The 26,593-nt window shown below is 37.2% G+C and overlaps 1 long non-coding RNA gene across 3 annotated transcripts in view; it reads left to right on the top strand.

Moving 5' to 3' along the window:
* LOC124983051 (uncharacterized) overlaps positions 1–26,593 on the top strand; it is a 69,832-nt gene that overhangs the window by 35,134 nt on the left and 8,105 nt on the right. The window contains exons 3-7 of one of the 3 annotated variants that reach the window (XR_007108345.1): positions 4,555–5,099; positions 6,368–8,022; positions 15,144–15,277; positions 22,623–22,662; positions 24,576–24,730. This is a non-coding gene — a long non-coding RNA (uncharacterized LOC124983051). Of the gene's footprint in view, positions 1–4,554; positions 5,100–6,367; positions 8,023–14,715; positions 14,779–15,143; positions 15,278–22,622; positions 22,663–24,575; positions 24,731–26,593 lie in introns of those variants that run through there. The other 2 variants (XR_007108346.1, XR_007108347.1) reach the window with 2 other exon arrangements.

Genomic DNA, 26,593 nt, shown 5'->3' with positions numbered 1-26,593 from the left:
TTGTTTCTTTTGTTTCAATTTCATTGATTTCAGCTCTGATTTTAATTATTCCCTGTCTTCTGCTTTTGCTGTTGATTTACTCTTCTTTTTCTAGGACTTTGAGATGTAATGTTAGGTTATTTTATTTGTTGACTTTCTATTCTTATGATGAATGAGCTAAATGCAAGAACTTTCCTCTTAGCACTGCCTTCATAGTGTTCCAGAGATTTTGATATGCTGTATCACTATTCTTGTTTACCTCTAAGTAGTTTTTTATTTCAACCCTGATTTCTTCTGCTATCCATTGGTCGGTCATTCAGTAGCATGCTATTTAGTCTCCAGGTGTTGGAGTAACTTCTATTTTTTTTGTTTTATCATTGATTTCTTTCCATTATAATCTGATAGGATGCAAGGTATTAATTATCTCTATTCTTTTGTATTTGCTAAGAGTTGCTTTGTGGCCTAATATATGGTCTATTTTACAGAAGGATCCATGTATTTCTTAGAAGAAAGTGTAAGCAGTCATTCATGGAAGAAATATTCTATATGCATATCAGTCCACTTTATCTGATAAGAGTATAGATACCATGCGTGTTTATGAGATTCATATGAATGGTATGTTTCTTCCCATCCTTTTACCTTCAATCTGTGGATTTCTTTGCTTATGAGGTAAGTCTCTTGGAAACAGCATAGTTGGGTCTTGTTTTATAAATCCAGTCTGTAAGTCTATGCCTTTGATTGATGAATAGTCCATTTACATTCAATGTGATCATTCAGATATGGTTGGCATTCCCTGTCATTTTCATTTATTTCTCATTTTTATTTGAATTAGTTCTCCTTTCATTGACTATTCTTCAAGTGTAGTTCCTCCCTTTGCTGTTTTTCAGTTTTATTTTTCATTTCTTCTTCATGAAATATTTTATTGAGAATGTTTTGTAATGCAGGCTTTCTAATTGAGAATTCCTTTACCTTTTTTTTATCATGGAAAGTTTTTATTTCATCATCATCTCTGATGCTTAATTTTACTGAGTATAGTATTCTTGGTTGGCATCCATTTTCTTTCAGAACTTTTCAGAACTTGGCATATGTTATTCCAAGACCTCTTAGCTTTTGAGGGTCTGGGTTGAGAGATCAGCTGAAATCTGGATTAGTTACCCTCTAAATATCATCTGTCATTTTTCTCTAGTAGCCTTTAAAATTCTATCCTTATTCTGTAAGTTAGGCATTTTCATAATAATGTGCCTTGGTGTGGGTCTGCTGTAATTTCGTATATTTGGGGCCTTGTAAGCCTCTTGTATTTGATTTTCCATCTCATTCTTTAGGTTTGGAAATTTTTCTGATATTATTTCATTGAGAAGATCATGCATTACTTTGTTTTGTATCTCTGAGCCTTTATCTATCCCAATAAATCTGAAATTTGATCTTTTCATGTTATCCTATATTTCCCGGAAGTTCTGTTCATGGTCTTTTGACACCTTTCTCCATGTTCAACTTTGTTTTCAAGATTATATATTTTGTCTTCATTGCCTAAAACTCTGTCTTCCAAGTAATCTAGTCTGTTGGTGATGCTTTCTATTGAATTTTTAATTTGGTTTATTGTTTCCTTCATTTTGAGGAATTATGCTTTTTTTTTTTCAGAGTGCTTCTTTATTGAAGTGATCTTTCACTTCCTGTATTTTCTCTCTGATTTCATTTTTATACCGTCCTTTAATTTGCAGATCAGTTTAATTATTTACATTCTCAACTCCTTCTCTGACATTTTTTCCACTGTGGTGTTGGTGAGTAATATTATTGGAGTATCTTGGTTTGTTTGGGTGATTTGTTCCCTTGCTCTTTTGGGTTGTTTGTGCGTCTACCCATCTAGGAGCATGTATCTGAGTCAGTAGCACTTTTACCCTGTGGACTTGTAGTGTCCCTGAGGGTTTCCAGTACCTCATCATTTAGTAGGAAACAAATAATAACAACAACCAATGCAAACAATATTCAGCATTAAACCAAATAGTTCCCGCTCTGATGTCTGAAATGTTTATTTTCATAATAACAGAAATGACATGATCAGTTATTGTCTGCAATAAAAACAGTAAGTTTGCAAAAGGCTTTACAATTTCAAATCATGGACAGGGAGAGAACAGAAGTGATATAGAATATGAAGATTATGAAGGAGAAGAGAAGATAGAAATAAAAATTAAAGGATGAGTGAAAGAGAGAACAATAGAGATTGGCTGATACAAGAGAAAGAGAATCAAAGGAAATAAATGAGAGAAAAATACACACAAAGTAAAAAATTTAAAAATTAAAAATAAAATTGAAAGAATACAGAACAAAACCGAAATATAGCAATTGAACTTCCTACACCTAAAAAAACTGATCCAGGGGGCTGGGGCTGTAGCTCAGTGGTAGAGCACTTGCTTAGCACATGTGAGGCACTGGTTTCAATCCTTAGCACCACATAAAGATAAATGAATAAAATAAGGTATTGTGTCCATCTACAATTAAAAAATATATATTAAAAAGAAACTGATCCATGAAAAGTAACTGGTTTAAAAAATACTAGAAATGAGAAAAAAATCAAATATGAATATGTATAAATGTCCATTAACAATTAAGGTCATAATTAAGTAGAGAAAAGAAAATAGAGAATAAAAATCTCCATGAAAAGTTAAAGAATTTTTTCCATTGGAGTTCACAAGATTCTCCACTTCCCTTCTCAGCCATGTTAGGTGCGGTCATCTGGAGTATGATGCACCCTCAGGGTGGGATTGCTAGGATGAGAGGCAGAACTCCTGGGGGTGGGGTTTAGGCTTAGGTAGGCTCCAGAGCCTTTGCTGAGTGCCAATTGGTCTGGAGATTTTAAATCAGTGCACCTTCAGGGCCCAGCTGGAAAACTGCACCCCAGGGATCTCTCCTGGTTCCACTTGTGTGGTGGAGGAGCCAAGTCTTAATTCACTACCTCACCTGTGGATCACATGTTTCCTGGTCTCAGGATCAGTCTCCAAATTCAATCTCTCCTGTCCCTGCCCTTTTAAATCCCTACCAGGTGTATCTCTCTTAACTGGTCCTGCAAGCGCCAGACTGGAGGGGGAGGGGGAGAACTGGGTGGTTTCCTGTGACCAGTTGTCTCCTGTCTAAACCGCTCTCCACATTTGATTTTCTCCTGGTCACTTAGGTACACCCTATGTCCTGAAGTGTGGGTATGCCAGGCTCATATTTCAGGCCAGACTCAGGTTTGCCAGGAATTGGCTCCCTCAACTGCTGGACCTGCACTGCAGCTGCACAACGGTTCCTTCCTCTGTCCTCTGCATGCTGCCAGGAGGGATGCAGTTTCTTTCCTGCACAAGGATATTGTGCAGCGCACCTTTCTGTTAAGTTGGGCAGTGTCTTTGATCTCTAAACTCTCCAGACCCAGACGCACCTCAGACCTCTTAAGAATGTGAGGTCCTTTAATTTCCTGTGCTCACAGAGGGACTGCTCTGGCTGGCGCCTCCTGCCATGGCAGTGACTGTGACAGGGGATTTCTTCCTTATTTTATTATATCCAACCTCCTGAGTCCCCATTCTGCTCTGAGTGTCTAGTATTAAATTACAGTGAAATCTCGCCCCCCGCTTTTTTTTCATTCACCCCACTTGCTGAAGTTTCATGCCACTAAGCATCCAGAAAAGCAACATTCTCCATTCCACCATCTTGAAACCCACCCACCCCCACTTTTAACAAATGTTTTTAAAATTTTTCTCTTAATAAAGCCTTTTCCTTAAAAAAGAGAAAAATTCAAGCTTCTCTTTGTATTCTGACATTTTAACCTTTTCTAAAATAATTATTCCAGGCATTGGCTAGTGAAGTGAAGTTTGACAAGCCAGTTAATCTCTCTCTTCTAGTTTTCCTTATCTTGAAGATTTCTTTCTTATTTATTTATTTTTTTCTTTCTTTCTTCTTTCTTTCTTTTTTTGTTTGTTTTTGTGCTTCTGTGGATCAAACCCAGGACTCATGCTTGCTAAGGCATTAATCTACAACTGAGTTACATCCCCAACCCACATTTTAGCCTAGTGATATTCAGATATTTATAGACTCTAATTTGTGAGTTTTCTCTTAAAATACTAACACTCTACATTAGTGTTTGAAGTTTATAATTTACTCTTAATAATAGGATTTTCCCCTTTTGCCTAACAATGTATACTGCATAGTAGCTATTCAGTCCATGTTTGAATAGTATACATGTTTTATCCTTCCTACTTCAGGTTTTTTTTTTTAAGTATTGAAACAATAATAGATAAGAAAAATATTTGACTTTCATTTTAATTATGTCTATTATAGTAGAAGGTCAATAATTTCTTAAGTGATTTACAAAAAGTAAAACATGGAAAGAGCACAGGATTTGGACATAGAACTGGTTTCTAGTTTGGCTTTGAAACTCAGTTCAATGGTTCATTTCTTTTATCTGAAGTGAGAAAGGTATTTCATAGTATTATAATAGATACAAAGTGCATTGTCATCTATAAGGTATTTTACAAATGTGAGAGTTGCTCATTCTTTGATTAACTTATACAACTGGATTAAGATCTATTCTTTCTTTTCTCCCAGGATAGAAATGGAAAACGGGAAAGGCTGATGCATTTATATTCACATAACCAAGCCTAAAGTCAGGGCAGTTATGACAAGTTTGAAGATCATCCATCAGAAGTGAATGAACAAATTAAAAAAATTTTAAACAGTGAATGAAATGGAAGGGTTTGTTGCCAGACTCAAGTCCATCTGCTCTCCAATCAAAAGCCAATACTCAGAAGCTGAGAGTTTGGTAGCAGGAAATCAGATATATTTAAGGACTCTTGCCCTGAGAAGAATGGACGGGGACCTCAAAAAAGACCATCTTGGGGTAACTCATGTACATGGAAGGGTTTTTATAGAGAGGGAAAGGAACTACGTGGAGAATGGGCAGGAAGGCTACCTGCTGAGTGAGATTTTCATCATCCAGGATGTCTCCTTCCATTTCCCTCTAGCTAGAACATCACAACTGACGACCTCCTGGGGCTACTTCCTGTAATTCCTTCTCCACCTTCTCCTCCTCCTTCTCATTCTTCTTTTTATCTCAATACTGAGGACTGAACCCAGGGCCTCACAAATGCTGGGTAAGTGCTCTACAACTGAGTGACATCCCCAGCCCTAGTTCCTATAACTATTAAGACAAATGTATCACTTTTCTGCAAGTTAAATCACATGGTAGTTGACATGTTTGTGTTAGTTGATGCACATGACTAACAAAGATTCTAATGTTATCCAGATGTTCTGGATTTTGTAAATCTAAAGAAACATTATTTTGCAGGTTCACATCTTAATCATTCAGGGGTCAATTTTCTTTAAAACTTAGAATGCTGGGCAAAGGGAGGGGAAGTCAAAGGACAGCTTATACATGGGCAGCCACTAATTATTTGGATCACCTTGATGATGACTGACCAATAGACTGGTCATTGATATCCATCATAAAGATGGCCATAACAGATGTGATCTCCCTGGAGGCAATTTGATGGCAAAATGACAAAATGGGACTGGAAGTTAGAAAACCTAGATGTAGTAACCAAAGACACAGCATGTGATCCAAGTTAACTATTCAGTCTTTCTCAGCTCTAATCTCCCCTTTTGTGAAATGATGTTTAAGAGTAAATGGCGTTCATGTTTTCTATTTGGTGTTATTGCTGATTCCTGTTTCAGTCATTCCTCCAATGAAGTTGTAGTATATATTTTTTACATTATTCTTTATAACATTTTTATTCTTTTTCAAGTTTATCTGGAATAGCATTTTAAACTCTTCTTTATTTTACCTACTGATCATTATATTTTAAGTAAGGAAAAATATCAGTCCTGGCTTTTATGATTTGGTGCTTGAAATAATGCTTCCCAAGGCAATTTAAAGAAACTGAAAATTAAATGTATTACCTTAGAGAACAAATTAGGCAGTTTATTTAACAACAAAAATTATTTTCTCAACATGATCCACATTAACAATAAACCAGAATGAGTGTACTCTAAGACTATGTATATCTAAAGCATAGAATGAAATTTCTGATTTAATTAAATCAGACTAAATAAGATTTTTCTTCAGTAAGACATTCTCACTGAAGCGTAAAAATATTTTAAAGTCAAGAAAAAGCAATATTTTTACAGAGAGAAATTCTGCTCAAGGGAGCTAAATGCATTACATCCTGATATTAAAACCGATGGGGTTGATGAATTTTTTCCAAGGAAACTAGAGAAAGTGCTTCTCCTGAGAAATGTAAATGTGACTCAATTTGGCAAGGCTATTCATAAATCAGCCTTAAAGAACTGAAGTGAGTCAGGACCTCCTTAGGGCGTCACACACCTTGTCACCATTTACTCACTTACCTGTCAACTTTCCTAGGTTGCTACAAATGCCAAGTAAGAAAGGAGTGGAAATGCCATGGGATCAGATTCTCCTGAAGTGGGATCAAGCAGGACAGGTGCTGAGAACTGGGTCTCTGCAGCTGACCACCCCTTGTCTACTCTGTTGGCTATGTTGCTACTCATACCAAGTCAGGGTTCCGCCAGCGAGAAATGAGGAAATTGTTTTCGGTTAGGAAACAAACACTGTCTTCCACCCATCCCAGTATATTCACATCTGATTGATTTTCTCTGTGTGAGGACCTTTTAAATCATGACGTTTCATCTTTCTTTCTTATAAGCTACAGAGTCCTTAGGAAAGAAAAAGAAATTTTGGGAAAATAGAAATAAAAATCAAAGGAACAACAACTTCTCTCTCTTGAGCATTGATGTAAGGGGGCAACCAGAGTTTCCACTCCGAAATATGAAGGGTTATTCAGCTGAAGTTAAGAAGCAGAGTTTTGGAAGCTCTGTGCCCTCCTAAAAGTAGGACATAAATTCATGAAGACCAGAGGTATCCTTCCCACCCTCCTTCCAGCAGAAACCAAGGTTAACACTGAAGACAGCTTAGATCCTTGTACGTCTGGAAGTAGTAGCAGAGGAATCCACATCAGCAAACTTTACTGACCTTTATATGTCACGCATTTGCGGTACCTAGAGACTCAACACCCTTTTCCTTTGTCATGTCACTTCTCTAAAAAATTTGTTGCAGTTGCTATATAAACTGGACTTCAAGACCACCACTTCGAGCCACTACTTCTTCTCTGGGTGTTTCCCGTGAATATATTGTCAAAGGACAAGAATATTAAGTAGCTTGAAGATCTGAATTGGCTTTATTTTCAATTCTAGAAAATAGAATTTTTGTGAAATAAAATTTTTCCAATGGGCCAAGCAGAAGAGTTCGATTTTTATAGACAGAGAAGAACTGAAAAAGCCAGGGCTTCTTGGAGAAATGCCTGATTCTGAGACTGGCCCTCAGAAAATTTAAACCTGGAATATCTTGTAGCACCAGAAAGTAACGAAGTGCTCCCTTCTTGGCCCCTCCACAAAAGCATGGTATCATGTCTAAGGAACACAAGAGCCAAACTGAAGAAACTCAAAAGGCTGCAGCTGGAACAACTTGAACAATAAAGTAAATAATGTAGCACAGGAGCACAAACAAAAGAATACAGTAAGCAGTTATGTGTCTATACTGATGGAAATCCATGACTGAATGAGTGAGGAATGGAGGTAAAGGGGCAAATATTTCAGAAGAATTACAGATGATCTATGGAGATATCCCCATCCAGAAGGTGGAGTCTAGTTCTCTTTGCTCCTATTTTTGAATTAGTGATTTATTTTCAAAGAATGCAAAGGTAATAGCAATTGCCCAATGGAGAAAACTGGCAAGTACTACCCTAACAGAAGGGTGAAGGTTAACATCACAGGTGACGCCACGGGACTCTCACCTATTCCCTGATGGGACATAATGAAAAGGGCATTTCAACTCTGTGTGATTTTCAAAGACCCATTAACTCAACCTAATCTAAAGAAAAACATCAGATAAACACAATTTGAAGGACAGTCTACAAAATATTAGACTAGTACTCTTGAACACTTTCGAACAACTAAAATAACTAAAGTCAGAAGCTGTCAGAGGCCGGAGACGATAAGGAGGTATGGCAGTGGTGTGCCACGTGGGGTGCTGGGTGGGATCCTGGAGCAGGGGATTTTCATCTCTCCTGAACCAGACAGGGTCCTGCAGCAGACAGGGTCTGCAGCTCCACCTACTAAGGAAAAGCGAGTCGCCACTGGTCAGAGCTGGCTGCTTCTTGCTTGCTAGGGAAAGGCAGCTGATCTGGACAACCGGGTTTCCTAGGGCTTGTTATCATACTTCCAAACACAGTTGTTTACTGAATACCTCCTCAATGGCAGTGATAGAAAAAGCACATTTCTGTCTGGATCTTAATTAACAGTAGGGTACCAAACGTACTTACAAATGTACTATTGTAATGTAAAAGGATATTATTAGGAGAAGCTGAAACTGAGAGAAGGATACTCCCTATGCCACGTTTTTACAAATCTAGAATTATCTCAAAGTAAAGAGTCTATTTTGAGAAGCACATATGAATCAAAAATAGAGTTACAAATTTAACCAATAAACTACTTTCAAGTGAAATAGAGGCTCTTGAAAACACGGAAAAATACTAGACAACTAGAAGCAGTAGAAGGAAATATTATTCAAGAAAAACCAACTTTTGGAGACCAAAATTTAAACAGCACTCAGTTTTTTTCCCTCCCTCTTACTCTCCTGCAAAGGGAGAGAAGTGACTTCTCTTAGTCTTCAGTTCTCCACATGGTCAGAGGTCTTCTCCAAAAAGAAACTATAGAAAAATCTCGGGAAGAACTGTCTCGTTCTTAACGCTACAAGGTCTGAGGGGTCCCCAGAAACCACACATGTTATTACACTGACAGCAAAATTTTTTCAAGTCACTTGCTTTTTCAAATACAATCTATGGTCCATAATTATTCTTTCAAATTCCAATATTCAAAACACCATTTGCACTTGTAAAATTTCCAGAAATTCTTCAGAATAGTAACAGTCCTAATTTTCATGGTTTTCCATCTCAATCACTTGCCACACTTGTTGGTCTGCAGTTAAGCAGAGAGGGGAATTTTCATCTCTACTGGACCAGACAGGATCCTGTAGAAGACAGGATTTGCAGCTCCATCTACTAAGGAAAAATGAGGAGGCCACCAGTGAGAGCTGGCTGCTTCTTGCTTGCTAGAGAAAGCCAGCTGATTTGGACAGCCAGGTTTCCTAGGGCTTGTCATCATAATTCCGAACATCATTGTTTACTGAAGGCCTTCACAGTGGCAGTGCTAGATGTTGTGTATCAGCTGTCTGATTTGATCCTTGAAATATCTGAATCAGAACAGTATAATTGTTTATTTCATCTTAAAGATGCTAGAGTATGGCATCCTGGAAGAGACCAAATAACTTGCCCAAAGACATGCAGCCCTTATGTAGCAGAACTATAATAGGAATTGTGGCACTAAGTCAAGTCATGTCCTAGGTGGTCTCTCTCAGAAGTCTAGTCTAGGAGGGGTTAGTGTTAGGGTTAGAGTTAGGGTTAGGGAGGGGGGCAAGAATGGAGGAAGGAAGGACTGTATAGAGGGAAAAGAGGGGTGGGGGGGGAGGGAAAAAATAACAGAATGAATCAAACAACATTACCCTATGTAAATTTATGATTACACAAATGGTATGCCTTTATGCCATGTACAGAGAAACAACAACATGTATCCCATTTGTTTACAATAATAAAAAAAAAAGAAGTCTAGTCTACATTTAAACCCATTTCTCTAAAAATAGAGTAAATCCATCATGATTATAAGTAAGGTCAAAATATTTGAACAGATGCTTCATCAAAGAATATATATATAGTATCTATGTCAAAGAAGATAGATACTAAAAAATACATAATATCACTAGACATCAAAGAAGTGCAGATTAAAATCATGTAAGATACCATACCTTCACTAAAATGGTTAAAATTAGAAGGCTGCCATTGGCAAGCACTGTTGAGGATAGTAGCAACTGGAACTATTATTCATTGCTGGTAGGAATGCAAAATAACATGATCAACTCTGAAAAATATTTTGGCAGTTTCTTAAAACATAAAAACTACGACCTCATCCTACCCATTTTACTTTTAAGAATATGAAAGTATATGTATGTCCATATAAGGATTTACTTATAAATAGTCATAGTAGCCAAAAACTAAAAGCAATCCAAATGTTCATCAACAGTGAATCACATAAAATGATTATTCTAAATTTACACACTGGAATACTACTCAGTAATGAAAAAGGTATGAGTTACTAACATATAGAACATAGATAACTCTGAAAAACATTATGCTCAGTGAAAAAAATCAAGCACAAAAGACTCCATACCATATGGTTCCATTTATAGGAAGTCCTATGAAAGGCAAAACTAGAGTCATGGGCATAAACCAATAGTTTCCAAAGACTGGAGGATAGAGGAGGAAACTGACTACAAAGGAATACAAGGGAAATACTGGGGGTGATGGAAATGTTCTATACCTTGACTGTAGTAGTGGTTAAATAGGTACATGCATTCATCCAAGTTCATTGAGTTTTCCTCTTAAAACTGAAAAAAATTAATTTTATGTAAATTATTTCTTTAAAGAATGTTACATAGTTGAAAAGACTCAATCATTTAAAAATTGTGGTCAAAATTTGTTGCTAATGAGACAATAATGAATGATTGGTAAGTAAAATTTGAAAAAATAATATTCATTTTAATTTGTAATGATCTTTATATTTTCAACACAATTTTCAGAAATCAGAACTGGAAATCATAGATGCTATATTATACGTGGAGGATGGAAGAACATTGTTTTGTACTCTAGTTAACATACTAATACAAAAATACTCAGCCCTGTATTACAAAATTTGGTGTGCAAATAGCCAGGTGTTTAAAATTCATAAAATATTTAACACGTCTTATTTTTTATGCTTCTCTACCTCATCCCCTCTTCCATTAACTGACCAGCTATTAGTCTGCCTTACAACAACTAAGGGACTTCTCGGTCTGCTCTGTCTTGGTCACTTGATTGCTACCTGTGTTCCCAGCCTTGTTAAGAATTCGACCACAGGCAGAAATGATGAAGAAACTGCAGGTCAATCTCTTGGGATGCCGTAGTGGTGGCTTATTACATCTTCCTGGCTTTGCCAGGAATTTTTTAGGTTGAAAGTAAAAAATATAAAGCGAAACAACCCCCAGACACAAATACTATTCCAATTAGCTCAAGTTATGAGCTGCTTAGAAGGGCACAGGGGATTCTAGAAGTACAGGTGGGCCTCGAGAGAACAAGAAAGCAGACTACACAGTCAGGCCTCCTGAGAAGGCCAGACAGTTTCTCTCTCTGCCTCTGTCCCTCTCAGTGGTCCCATGTGGCCGTGATTATCTCATCTAATGCTGCTACTTTCTACAACTTTCCTTGAACTGTTTTTTTTGGCTGATAGAGTTGCAGGTGCACGGTTGAGAATCGCCACCAGCATTAAGGCCACATGCGCTTGGAGCTCAGTTCCTATCTTCCCCTGTCTCTGTATCTTAGATCAATTCTCCAGAGAAGGTCGAACTGACCTTGCTTAGGTCAGCGGGGTCTGGGGACAGGTTTACTTAGGTAAACAGGGCTGCTGGGCTGGTGGCTACAGGAGCATGTGATCCGTGGAGCCCTGTAGTATCCCAGGCTCAGAAGGGTTCTGCACACTCCATTTTGTGTTGTATTGTCACTGTCATGAAATTCTTGGCATTAGTTTTTGAATAAGGGCTCTATGTTTTCACTTTGCACATTTTCACTTAAAATAATGTAGCTGATCCTGCTGCTGGGTCTAGTTGTTGAACAAGACTTGGTGGCATGGGCAGGTTTCTTCTAAAAGGAGATTTCGGCAGGCGGATAGGGAGAATTTGGTGTCGTTACCATCTTTTTAGTCACAAATAGGCTTCTCCCTTCTTTGTATTCACACCCCTGCTTAGTATCATGTTCCTGTAATTGGTAAATATTGGCTCCTATGAGGTGCTAAATTCTGTGCTAGGCATTGGAAATATTTAGTGGATAAGACAGATGTGATTCCTCTGTCATGGAACTTAGTGTCCAGCCAAGTGCCCTCCAGTCTAAGGTCACTCACTACCTTGACCAGTTCCTTCTCAAGAAGATGGTGTTTCGCTCTTAAGAAACCCCTGACTCTTGCCTGAAGCTTCTCCTCGGCTGTTGTCACTACACAGTTCAGTGTAACTGAAAGGCATACTGAGACCTTATTGACAGAGACTGGTAGGGAAAAGGAGCCAGTAATAGGATTAGTGATTTGGCAGGGTGAAGTCTCCCTTTTTTTTTTTTTTTTTTAACCTCACTTGAAGAACACTGAGTTCTAATAGGTTGATAGTGCCTATTATGCCAAGTCCAAAAGGCATAGTAAGCTTGCTTCTAGATGGCATTAATATCCAAGTTAGTTTTATCTGGTAGGAAGTGGAAGTGCAGAACCAGAGAGTAGTCAAACTCAGATTGTTAGAAACCTGTGGTTTTTAGGTCCTAGATTTATTTTGTAGCAAGCTAGCTATAGCCAGAAAGATAAGGAGACAAACTTCAGCTTCCTAGTGGAGAGTGCTAGAAGACCTAGGGAGAAGGTTGTAACATTAGTCAAGCATACAGATGCTCAGGAGTGGATAAATATTTAATAAAATAGCTAAGGCAGAAGGCACCGTGAAAGGCCTGAAGGGAAGGCTGAGATTCCTGGACTCATCTTGAATCATGGGCCACACAGCACCATGACTATGAGCAGGCCCATGACTGTCATTATCAGTTGATGATGTTTCTTTGTATTGTTCAAATGTTGCTCAGAAACCAACTACGTGTGAATCTGCTGATTGAAGATTTAAGTATTCAAAACTAATAAATGTTGCTTAAATGCACGTATTTGTGAATATTTTTGGCTCTGGAATTACCGCTTGCTGAATTTTAATCATCTTTCAAGACATTCATCTACTTTGTGGTATACCTCCCGTATTCTGACATCCTTTATGATGTTTACTGCAATAAAACTAGTTGGTTGAGACTGCTGACCTCCATTTAGTAAGAGATCACCTGAGTTTTGGTTGGTTATGTGACTGCTCGACTTCATTTCTCAGCATTCTTTGCAGCAAGATGTGGTCTGTAAAAGATTAAGTTTTGCTGATGGGATGTGAGTGGAAAAGATATGGACAATTTGAGCATCATTTCCTTAAGGATAAAGCTGCTTGCTTGACGCTCCCTCTTTTCCTTGTTCCACTGGTGATATAATTGTTACCACTGCAGCAGCATCCATGACCCAAAGCATGGAAAAAACAATCTGAGTCCCAGGAGGAAGTCATCAAACAGAGCCCAGTCACAGACTTGGATATATGAAGTGATAGAAGTCAACCACTGGTGGATCTACTGTGTTTTGGGGTCCCTTTAACAGCACTGTGGCCTTGCTTTAATTCACCCATTTATTGAATGTTTACTTTGTACCAGGCACTGAGCTAAAATCCCACTGCAAACACAAAACGTATATTCTTATTTTAAAAATTAATAAATTGAGGTTCAGAAAGACCATGGAACTTGTTCAAGATTTTGCAGTTACTAACTGGCATAAGGATTCAAATTCAGGACTGTTTGACTACATAGTCCTTGCTGGATTTCTCACATTTTGCTACTGAGCATTTTAGGAATTTCATTTTAGTTGCTGCTGCGTCCTTATAGAAAGTTATTCATGGTAAAACACTCTGCTCCCCATATTTCACTGTCCTAATAAAAGAAGTGGAGAGTTTATATACATCTTTACTAATGGTAATAAAATAAGGAGGATGGGACATATCTATCTATCTATCTCGTTTACTGCTTACATTTGGTCTGTATTTTCTTGTTACATTCTTAAAGAGGTTATTCCTCTAGGTATCTGTTATGGTTTAGATGTGAAATGTTCCTCAAAAGCTCATGTGTGAGATAGTTCGAGAAAGTTTAGAGCTGAAATGATTCAGTAATGAAAGTCTTAACATAATCAGTGCATTAATCCCCTGATAGGGAATAACTGGTTTATAACTTTAGAAGGGTACGGTGTGATTGGAGAAGGTAGGGTCCCTGAGGGTGTGCCTTTGGAGTGTATATTTTGTCTTGTTGAGCACAGTGCTCTCTCTCTCTCTCTCTCGCTCTCTCTCTCTCTCTCTCTCTCTCTTTCTCTCTCTTTCCCTGATGCCATGTCCTCATGTCCTGAGTTGCTTCCCTCTGCTACACCCTTCCATCTGGGTCCTCACCTTGGGCCCAGAGCAATGGTGTTGGCCATCTGTGGACTGAGACTTCTGAAACCATGAGACCCAAATACACTTTTTCTCCTCTACATTTTCTTTTCAGGTATTTTATTTACAGACAGGGTCTCACTGAATTGCTCAGTGCTTTGCTTTTGCTGAGGCTGGCTTTGAACTCTCGATCCTCCTGCTTTAGCCTCCTGAGCTGCTGGGATTACAGGCGTGCACCACCACGCCTGGCAGGATTCTGGGTTTTCGAGTTGGTGCTGAAATTAGTTAAGACTTTGGAGTTTTTGGAGTGAAATGGGCATGGTTTACATGTGAGAAGGACATACATTTCAGAGGCTGGGGTGGAATGTTTTGTTTTGTGTGTGTGTCCTCCAAAGTGTGTGTGCATTTGGTCCCCAGTGCAACAGTGTAGAGATGTGCCCTAATGGGAGGTGTGAGTTTGATCTCTTGCTCTCTCTCTCTCTCTCTCTCTCTCTCTCTCTCATGTTATGATGCCTTCCATCATGTTAAGATATAGCAAGAAGGCCCTCACCAGGTGCAGACCATGGATAGTGGATTTCTCAGCCTTCAGAACAGTAAGAAATAAATCTCTGTTCTTTTTCATTTGCCCAGTCTCTCATATTCTGATATAGGACCACAAAATTGACTAAGACAATATCAATTTCAGATTTAAGTTTCCTCTGTGCATTTTCATGACTTGGTACTAATTTCTCTTTAGTGATAAATAATATTCCATTGTATAAGATATACTACAGTTTATTATTCATTTAGCTACTACAGGGCATCTTGGTTGCTTCCATAATTTTGGCAATTATGAGTAAAGCTGCTGTAAACATAATGTGTGCATTTTTTTGCTGTAGTCATAAACTTTCAACTTCTTTGAGTAAATACCAAGGAGTGCAATTCCTGGCTCATATAGTAATAGTATGTTTCGTTTCAGAAGAAACCAACAAACTGCCTTCCAAAGTGGCTGTACCGTTTTGCATTCTCACCAGTAATAAATGAGAGTTCCTGTTGATCTTCGGCAGCAGCATTTGGTGTTGTCTGTGTTCTGCATTTTGGTCATTTAAACAGGTGTGTAGTGGTATCTCATTATCGTTTTAATTTGCATTTCCCTAGTGACACATGCTATGGAACATATTTTCATAAGCTTGTTTGCCATTTATATATCTTCTTTAAGTGAGACATCTGTAAGGTCTTTGGCTCATTTTTTAATTGGGTTATTTGTTTTCTTAACATTAAGTTTTAAGAGTTCTTGGTGTATTTTAGATAATAGTCCTTTATTAGATATGTGCTTTCCAAATATTTTTTCTTAATCTGTAGGTTGTCTTTTCATTTTCTTGACAGTGTCTCGCAGAAATAAAATTTTAATTTTAATAAAGTTTAGCATGTTAGTCAGCATTTCATCACTGTGACCAAAATACCTGACAACAACAACTTAGAGAAGGAAAGATTTATTTTGGCTCATGGTTTCAGAGAATTCAGTCCATGAACTGCTGTCTCCAAGGCGGAAACATCATGGTAGAAGGGTAAGGCAGTGGAAAGTTGCTCAACTCATGGCAGCTCGGAAGCAGAAAGAGAAATACAGAAAGGGACCAGGGACAGATTTAGTCCCCAAGGCCACGCCTCTAGTGACCTACTTTCTCCATCCATGCCCCACACCTGCCTATAGTTGCCACCCAGGAGTCCATTCAAATATTAATCCATAAAATGCATTAACCCACTGAGGAGATCATAGCTCTCACACCCGGATCATTTCCTAACAGGCCCATCTCTAAACATTGCTGCACTGCTTAACCTAAGAACACTGAGGGGCGCGGGAGGCATCCAGAAACAAATGATAACATCCACATTACTGTTGATTACTTTCAGAGATTGGGCTTTTGGGTCACATCTAAAAAATCATCACCAAACCCAAGATCATCTAGATTTTTTACCTGTTATCTTCTAGGAGTTTCATAGTTTTGCATTTTACTTTAAGATCAGTGTTCTATTTTGAGTTAATTTTTGTGAACTGTACTAAGTCCGTGTCTTTTTGTTTTTTTTTTTTTTTTTGCACGTGAATATTTTCACCATTTGTTGAAAAGATTCTCTTTTCTCTACTGCATTTCGTTGCTCTTTTGTCAAAGATCAGTTGATTATATTTATGTGGGTTTATTTGGAGACTCTTTACTGTGTTCCATTGATCTACTTGTTAATTTTTTCACCAATACCTCATTGTCCTGATTATTGTACTTCATGGCAAGTTTTGAAGTCAGGTAGAGTCAGATCCTCCAATTTTGTTCTTCTTCAATATTGTGTTTCCTTTTCTATGCCTTTCCATAAAAACTTTAGAATCAGTTCATTAACATTTACAAAATAACTTGCCGGGATTTTGATTTGGATTGCATTCAATCTACAGATTAAGTTGGGGAAAACTGACAATCTTGACAAGATTGAGTCTTTCTATCAATGAACATGAAATGTCTCTCCATTTATTTGTTTCTAAAAAATCTTTCATTAGAATTTTGTGGTTTTCCTCATGGAGATTTTGTACATGCTTTGTTGGACTAATATTTACATATTTCATTGTTGGGATTCTAATATAAGAGGTATTTATTTTTAATTTTAAATTCCACCTGTTTGTTGCTGGCATATAGGAAATTAATTGACATTTTTTATGTTGACCTTGTATCCTGTAACTTTGTTACCATTACTTATTAGTTCTAAGAAGGGTTTTTGTTGTTATTGTTGATTCTTTTGAATTTTCTACATAGATTATCATATCACTTATGACCAAACTCAGTTTCTTTGCTGATATTCTTTGCTGATCAGACAATTCAAGTTATGTGATATTCAGGCAATGGTAAGTATTTTCTAATCAGAAATCTTAGAAGATGAAATAATTTGCTATCTATGCATAAAACATTATCAAATATAAACCATCTCAAAGAAAATCAACAATATATATTTTGAACCACTACTCTGGCACAGGAACCATTGTATATCATATAGAAACACAAATGCAAGACTTTATCCCCTACTGCACACAGGTTACAATCTAGTGAATGAAGACAACTACATGTGGTTTCTAACTACAACTATGCAGAGTTTGTAAACGTGTATGTCATTAAATCTCTGAGTCCCGGATACCTCAAATGCAAAAATGGATGTATCTAAAATGATATTAAAAATCTTTTCTAGTTAAAACTTTCCATGAAGGTACAGTAGACAGTCTCTGTCTATTCAGCATCTATTTTCCCCTAATTTCTTCATACTAGAAACCTCAATTTTGTGCAGGTATCTCCCACCTCCATCTATCCATAAATATTAGGAGGCAATTCCAGAGGTCAAATCTGATTGGTTTAAACACAGATTAATGATTGCCAATGGTTGCTTCAGAAACAGTTATGGAATACAATTCAGGTGCTGATATGTGAAAGAAAATATAGCTATGTTGAGAGGGTATACTTTTGGGAAAAATTTTACCTCTCCCAAAACAGAATCACAAGAAAAGACAAAACCTCATCTGCCCACTGTCGTATTGATGGGCATCTTGACATTCTGAGGATAACACTAATGCCATACTTCAGTTCTTGAGCATGTGAATTGATCATGAGCCCACCAAAGGATTTTCTGTTACATTATAAAACAATTTCTGTTATTGTTAAACCTGAAACTGTTACACCTAAAACTAGTCAGCATATCTATCATCATAATGATGACTGAAAGCATCATAACTGGTCTAGTTATATAATAGTTATTATGTGGCCTTAACAGATTTAAGATATACAAAATAACAAGGATGGATATGTTCCCAGGTAGTGCTGATTTTTGTAATTGCTAAATATGAGTTTCCAGTGGGATTTTGGGGGTAGGGTATTAGCAAAGAAACAACATTAGTTTTAAATCTTAAAAGGTAAATGGGATTAGGTTGTGTGTGGGAAAATGCTAGACCATTATTATTTTTATCTGTGAAGAATTTATTCTTCTTTTGATAGTAACATTTTTATTTTCCTTTTAGAAACCACATTTTCTTGATACTCAGTCATGTGATCTGTGTGGAGCTGACCCACCCTCAGCTCCAGGAAATGGCAAATGACCTAGATTTAGCCACTCAGTGTACACCATAACTTTGATCACCATACTAATCTGATGGTTATGGCAAAAGCTTTAATTGTTCAGTGTTGGTTTAATGAGACTCAATTTTTTTAAATAAAAACAGGAACCTCTAGGGTTTTCATACTGGCAGGGATATTAGCTTGATATTCTGGTAGACATCTTGATATAATAAGGGAGAGTCTGCCTAAGAGCAGAACAAATCAAGAAATAAGGTAAAGCCATGAGTTGGAAAGATAAAGTTCCAATGATTTTTTAAAGCTCCTTGATCTTATTATGATTAAATCCCAATGTCTTTTCAATCATGTGAGGCAATAAGAACCTTCCATCTTATTTTCTTAAGCTAGTTCGTCTTAGTTTTCTTCCCAGGTTAAGAATAACTATTAAGGTCTGGGGTTGTGGCTCAGTGGTAGAGGGCTTGCCTAGTATGTGTGAGGCACTGGGTTAGAGTCCCATACTGCATATAAACAAAGCAAATAAAGGTCCATCGACAACTAAAAAATAATATATATTTTAAAAAAAGAATAGCTAAGAATTTTAGGGGGGCAGAAATGTAGATCAACACTTTTCCTATTTGAAAATTTTGCTGAAATAATTTGAAGCTCACAGCTACATATGTTACATCTGTAGTTGTAGGGGAGGAAAGATTTTTTTCTTACCTTCTTACGTTCTGTGGATGATAGCTATGAATTGAACTTACAAAAGACAGATTAACAGGAAAAGAAGCCTACATATTTATTTGATATTAATATTTTTACATGGAATAGGGTCTTCACAGAAAAAAAGTAAAAATTCCAAGGACATGGTTAGACCCAGGGTCTTCTATATAATTCTAAAAAGAGCAGTAAATATTAGAGACATGACAACACAAAGGAAAGAGGAGTTTTGGTTAGGGGTGATAAATTTCAGGAAAGTAACTAGGAAATATATGGTGGAAACCAATGGAAGATGAGTTATTTTAGTAAGGGTTGTTTGTAAAGACACATGGTATCTTCAACTTCCCATCTCTGGTGATAAGAATGTACTCCATCTCCTGAAATGAAGAAGTCACCTTTCTCATGGAAAATTTGATTTGAAATAGAAGCAGGGGGAGCAGAAAGTCCTTCTACTGGTTCCCACTGATTTTCAGCTAAAAATAATCAGTATAGCAAAGTGACAAATTTCAGGAAGGTATGTTCCGTTCCTCCCATTTTCTCAAAAGAAAAAAATAAAAAATATATATGGTATTGCACCCTAATGGCAATTTCTGTTAGATGTCTATGTACTCACATCTCAGAATGAAAGGTTGCAGTGGGAATTGGGTGACTATGACTTTATAACAGGTGAAAATAAAATCACCTGAATTTTTTAAAATTTCGATTTACTTCACTATTTATGAGTGCTATGTTTTGAAAATTGTTTGCGTCCCCCACAATCCACTGTGATTAAAGGACTGGTCCCCAGTCCGGCGCTTTTAGGAAGTACCGGCCCTTTGGGAAGCAGGTCCTAGTGGGAGGTCCTTAGGTCGCTGGGGGCATGCCCCAGAAGGTACTGTAGGAACCCAGTCTCTCTCTCTCACTGCCTGTTTGGCAGTTACTCTATCACACACATACATGCTCCTGCTAAGATGTGCTTCCATCCTCCACCCTCACCAGAGACCAACCAAAGAGGGCTGCCCAGTCATGGACCTCGAACTTCTAAAACTGTCAGTTAAATAAATCCCCTTTTCTTTAAAAGTAGCTTGTGTCAAGTATTCATGACAAAAAACTGAATAATACAATTAGTTTTTATTAAAAACACATACGCACACATTTCAAGTGAAAACTAAAATATTCCACAGATAGTTTTAATAGCAGTGTCAAATTCGGATCTATTTACTAGGCAATCTCTTTCATGTACATATTACTTCTAAGAAAAAGAAAAGCTTCATTCCGAACATCTGTATATTTACCATATAATCTTCCTTCCTGATGGATTTACTTTGGATTTAGTTCTCAAAGATGGGCTCTAAAGTCTTTAACTGAAGCTTAAAAAAAACAAATAGACTTTAGGTATACAGGCTTTATTCTGAATTCTAGGGAAATGCCTCCTGACTACTTTCTAAAATTTTAACAAGAACCATTTCATCTTTTAATATCCACTTAAAAATATTTTCCATATTCTTTCCGACTGCTGTCTGTTTACAAAATATTAAAGTGGTTTGTCTAATGTTATTTGCAAAAAAGGTGACTTCCTGGGGCTATCAGTAACTGCACTGCATCTCCCTTCCCCAAATCCCAGGATAATCCTCTCTGAAGCCCTGGTAGTCTTTATAGAATTATTATGACATTCAGAGTGCTCTCAGGGCTTTGAGCCACAGAAAGTATTTTTCCAATATTATAATTTATCTGTGATCTTTTTACTGCCACGTCCTCCAAAGCACTCAGGAAGACAAAGTCAACGTGGCTTTTTCTTTGATACTTTAGTTTTGAGTTGAGAAGACAACTTTGGATCTGAGAGGTGGATAATGCTGTAATCATTGTTTCCACTTTTAACCATTTCTAAGGAAGGACTCCAAAGGGATTTGTGGTTTAAACATGCATAGTTTCTCTGGTTCTTTGTCAGTCTTTTGGGAAATTCACTTATTTCCCAATATCTGGGGCTCCTCTACCTGGATGTGTGACTTAGGTAATCATCATACTAGGGTTAATAGAATTGGTTCTTAGCTCTGACTTTGACCCCAGATTTCCTATGTGACCATGCATGTGTGAGGAGGCCATGGAGCAGAGGAAACAACTTTTATGGAGTTGCCCTCTGCAGACTGGCCTAAATAATCATTAGCAAGTTAGCAAGGAATTGTTTTATTCCAGAGCTGTTAACTCAGAGCTCACCACAACAAAAATAGAATTTTGATGTTAGGAAGCAGAACGTATCGTTTAGAAGTCCTGGGCACTGTCCATGTCTATATGGAACACTTTGAAGGGAAGGACTGGGCACCACTGGAATATGGACTATAAGGGAAGAGAGAGGAGAGGGACACAAACAGAGAAGGGCACCGAATTCAAATCAGTTTGTTTGCCTTGCAGTTTTGTTGAACAGTGGCTCTGTTTTAGAGCTAACCCCTTCTGTAAGGGCTTAGAGAAAAACACTCTGAGCTTATTCCCCTTCCCGCTTTGATATCTGTCTTGAGTGTTCCTTTTGGTCACATCTGAGTTTGCCCAATGCCTGCATGTACAGGTACAGTTTCATGCTGAGAGTTGTTATAAGATAGATTGGTGGGTAAAAAGCAAACCAAAATGTTTACATTTCAAGTCAAAACATTTATATTAATCTGATGAAGAAATTGAGTAATTTTATCATTATTTAAATGGAACCTATGCCCATAAGCCATTCCAAGAAAGTCTCCCTTGTAGTGACAAATAAGAATTTCTCCGATGCTAGCTCTCTACCGGACCTGTATTAGCGAGGCACAAAGTAATTATAGTTGTCTGATTGACTGGTATTATTTGGAAAAAGTACTTGTCCAAAAATATGCATACAGACTGATTTAATAATTTGTACATCAATTTTGCCTATGGGGGGTGGTTATTAATATATAAATTAATTCTGAATAATACACAAACTCTGGAACAATTGTATAAAATAAAATCAGGTACATAAAGTCTCTCTCCACCCACTGGAACGTCCATCATTCAAAATGGAGAAGAGCACAGGATTCTGAAATTATGCAAGACTGCCTCACTGTGCCATAGACTTTTGAGTCATTTCCAATAAAAAGCTTTCTTTAATGTTTGGGCAAAGATCTCTTGCCAAGCAGGTCAGCAACAGGCAGGAAATGCAAGCTTTGGAAGATGTGCCTACATGTCCAGGCATGCCAAGTCCTGCTCAGCTATTTAACACTCTGTTCTACTTATAACTTCAAAGACTAGGGTGTTGATTCTGCACAAAAGCACACCTGAGAATATAATGTTCATTCTACTAGAATAAAACTCCAGAATTGCAGTAGTTTATGTCATCTAGTCTCAAGTGCTTCAGAAGCCTAGGAAATAGATTGACTAAAAGGCCCAGAATAGTATATTTAAGGACATTGTAGTATTTCTAAAAATATTTATAAATGACCCTGAGTACTAGATGGTAATTTTTTCAGTAATAAATGAGGATATTTTAACATAAACATTTTTGAAACATCTTTTTTGAGGTTACTGAGATCTCTTCCTGAATTGATTTAATTTGGGGAAGAGGAGTCTCCCAAAATAGAGAATGTAACAAATATCTATAATAAATACCACCAAAATGGACAAGCATTAACTTTTATTCCATGGATGGTTTTTCTTTTTAAAACTCTCTATGTTTTCTTTTCCAGTCTCCTCCTTTCATCTTTCCGTAAAGGTCAACAACATCTGGTGTGTATCTCCCATTTACATTTTTGTATTTGTACTTGATTTATTTTATGTTGTATGGATTTGGCTTGACATGACCGCAGCCATCTTAAGTCATAATCACCATGACTGCTCCAAAGTAACCCCAGTTGGTTTTCCTGCATAGTTTCCCAGAAGACTATAAATAGACAAAAAAACCATTAGTGTGATTTTATAATTGAAACCTGGCACCAGCAATGTGCCTCTTTGGTATTAGTGTAAGATAAACCATGTATACTCCAGCTAGGATGAATATTTAAGGACATCGCAGGCATCCTTTTCTTATTTCTTAAAGGAAATCCTTAATGCCCCTCTTTCTGACCCAAATTGTGAGGATCCAACTGACCTTGCTGCTACCCAAAACCATACTTTCATCAGTAAGTCCCCCAAAAAACACACTCTAGGCAATTTCTATGGTATCATGGTACCTCAGGGTCTGTCCTCATATACTGAGTCTGACTTTTTCTTGAACATATGTACTTTATTATTTCTTTTCTTTTTTGTTGTACTGAGGGTTGAACCTAGGACCTCACAAATGCTAGGTAAGGATACTACCACTGAGCTACATCCCCTGCCCTTCAACGTATGCAACTTAACATATTTTTCTAATATTCTCCATAAATGTCTTGAACAATTTTTAAAAATTTGTTTCACATTTTAAAATAATTATTGCTTGTATGTAAGAATGCCATTGTTTTTGCTCTGTTGATTTTAGATTGGGTACTGTTCTAAAGTCTCTTAATTTTACACGTTATTTCAATATTCCTTTCATTCTTGTAGAAAGGTAATTCTACAGTACAAATGAAAATTTTGTCTTCTGCTTTCAAATTCTTATGTTTCTTTTTTTCCCTGTATTATTCCTTTGGTTAGGAACTCCACTTCAATGTTTAATAGTAGATGATTGCAGGCCCCCTAGTTGTATTTCTTATCTTAATGGAAATCCTTCTAAACTTTCACCATCTAGACTAATATTTTCTACAATTTTTTAGTAGATTCATCTCATTAGGTAGAAGTTGTACACATTTTTGAAGGGTTTTATTTTCTGCTTTAGTGAGAGAAACATGGTATTTTTCTGTGAATTTCTCAATGTTATAAACACACTTGAATTTTATAAATCTTTCCAATGCTAAAACATCTTTGTCTTCCTAATAGTAATCTATTTGGTTGTCATTTATACACATACATACAAATTTAATTTAATATGACGATGTGGGGATTTTTTTTACTCATTCATTTAATAAATTCTCACTGAGTACTTTCAGTACTCAGTGAGGCACTTAGCCAATAAAAGCACAATAGTGAATAAAACAAAACAAAAAAACTAAAACTTTGCCATACTAGATTACATTAAAGGAAGCAGTCAACAAGCAAGATTAGTAAGTGAAATACATAGTGTGTTAAACGATGATCACTGTTAAAGAAAAGAACAAGAGAAAAGGGATGTAAAATCTGTAAGAAGGGTTGGGATTTAAATTGATTGACTGGGGAAGTCTTCACAAAAATGTAAATTTAAAGAAAGTCCTGTTGGAACTAAACTATTTGGCTATCTGGGTGAAGAATATTCCAGTCAGAGGAAACAGAAGTTTAACAACCTTGGGGTAGAAACATTCACGGCATGCTTAAAGAATAATTTGATAAGTAAAATTGCCAATTTTGTTGAAATCTTCAAATTTATTGGCATAACATTACATATAATGTTTAATTTCTAAAAGTGTTATATTTAGAACTCAATATTGATTTTTTGGTCATTTTTTAGTTTGATTAGTCTAACTAGAAGTTTGTCTATTTTGTTATTCTCAATCATTATTACTAAATATTCTCTGTAGACTGGAATTGACAATTTAATTTTGCACCTTAGATTTGCAAAAAAGTCATTTAATATTTCTTTTCTACTCCAGGTGATGTCCCCCTCTCACCCTCATGGAAGACACTAGTCCCTCAGGGCCTCTTCCATATCAAACAGGACCTAATGAAAACACTGCGGTGCTTGCCTGACCCTCTCACTGCCTAAACACATCATACTACCATTTTGACTTTACTGCAATTGAGAATGGTTAGAACAAAACCGTATTCTGCGCAGTAACCGCCTCAGTGACTCCAAAAGCGCACAGGCTCCCCTCTTGTCATTTCCCTGAATCTCTTTGCTAACTACCTGCAAGACTTGGGGTTGGACAGAGATTATTGTTAAAGCATAAAAAGTCATCAGTACAAAGAAGGGCAGAGATTGGTGCTAGTCAGCCATGGAGAAAGCAGAGCTCCCCAGAAATAATCTCCATGGTTATTTGTCAAGCCACGGTGCCATGAATTCCAGATATTTCAAGAATAGAAGTCGTAAGGACCAAGAACAAGGTTGTCTGAGACAAATGGAATAAGACACTTCAACTTGAGTATATTAATACTGCTTCTTATTTTCTGATGCTTTGACATCTTGGGGCCTCTCTTACTGGGAACAGTCTGCCTCTGCCAGGATCAGCTAATTCCTAGAGAGAGCAAACTGTACTCTTCAATGTAAATCAGACACTCCAGAGCCATACCCTCAGCCTCTTCCTCCCTCTCTTAGGCCAAGTCACTAAGCCCCTGGGCACTTAGTGTATGAGGACAGGCCCTGAGGCTTATTCACTGTTGAACACAGAGATAGTCCCTGTGCTCTGGAGCCCACTGAAATTATTCGGACTAGTTGGTCCTAAACCTGTCTATCCTGATAACCCTGCCTCACCGACCTATCTTGGGAAAACCATCATAAAGGTTCTTGCATATGCTTTCTTCTTCCTCTGCCTCCTGGCTGGCCCTGCAGCTTTCCCATGTGGCCCTGCATGATGCACCATGCATGCCTCCTGTTTCTAGGGACCTGTAGTGTAAACTTCTTCCTTCATAACAGTTATTTCCATGCCTGTGTGTCTTTCCATACTTGATTAAAACAAAGCCCAGGTACATTTAAAACAAAGAAGGTCACATATAGAGCATCAACCAATGTGCCCAATACATTAGATTGTATAAAGTTCCCATGTAACCACATACCATCCTAAGAGGGAGAAAACTGAGAAGGATTAGTCCTTGAGTGGGAATTGAACCAGCTATTCCATTTTAATCTCACAGATGATGACCTCATTGCTGCTTCTGGTAAAAAAAAACATGTTTTCTCAACTTTACCTTACCAAGGAGAGTGGCAACTGATTATGGATGATGTGCCTCTTGTTGCTTAGGCCTGACAATTAGCACCATTGAAAGGCTTCTGAGTTTAGTTGTTTAAGTTAGAAATGTGTGCTTAAATGTCTAGTGCCTCAAGTTGCTTGCAAGGATCACAGAGGTTTCATATATTTGGCTAACAGTTACCATTTATCTAGCAGAACAGATTTCATGTAGTACAGTCAGACTGTCTGGGTTTGAATCCAGGCTCTTTCATACAAGTTGTGTGGCCTAAGACAAGTTACTTTACCTCCCTTCATCTCAGTTTTCTCACCTAAAAAGAATGGAAATAATAATATTATGTACTTGATAGGGGACTGTGAGAAGTAAATGAAATAATTCATAGATGTTATTAGCATATTATCTGACACTTATTGAGCACTCAGATAAATGTCAAGCATGACTGTAATTAGAAGGATGACCGTATGCCTTTGGGTCAAGTACTGTGATAAATGAACCCATACTTTTTAGGCTCTAAAATCAGTACTTTAAGGATTATTATGATAGTTTACTGTACCCTCCCAGCACCCCTGGGTGGTAGTATCATTACCTAGGAATGAAGGTGCTGATTCTAAAGTCCATGCTCTTAATCACCATCTTCCAGTGGCTGGAGGTTGAATAGAGGGTGAATCAAAAAATAGTTCAGGACTTTTGGCATCATGTTTCTATATCAGATATCCAAGAATGAAAAACAAGAGAATTTAGAATGCCCTGTGATGTTTTTCATGTT

This window comes from Sciurus carolinensis, chromosome 4 (assembly GCF_902686445.1).
Source record: "Sciurus carolinensis chromosome 4, mSciCar1.2, whole genome shotgun sequence".
NCBI classification, from domain to species: Eukaryota; Metazoa; Chordata; class Mammalia; order Rodentia; family Sciuridae; genus Sciurus; species Sciurus carolinensis.
This window is presented reverse-complemented; position numbering and strand designations above follow the sequence as displayed.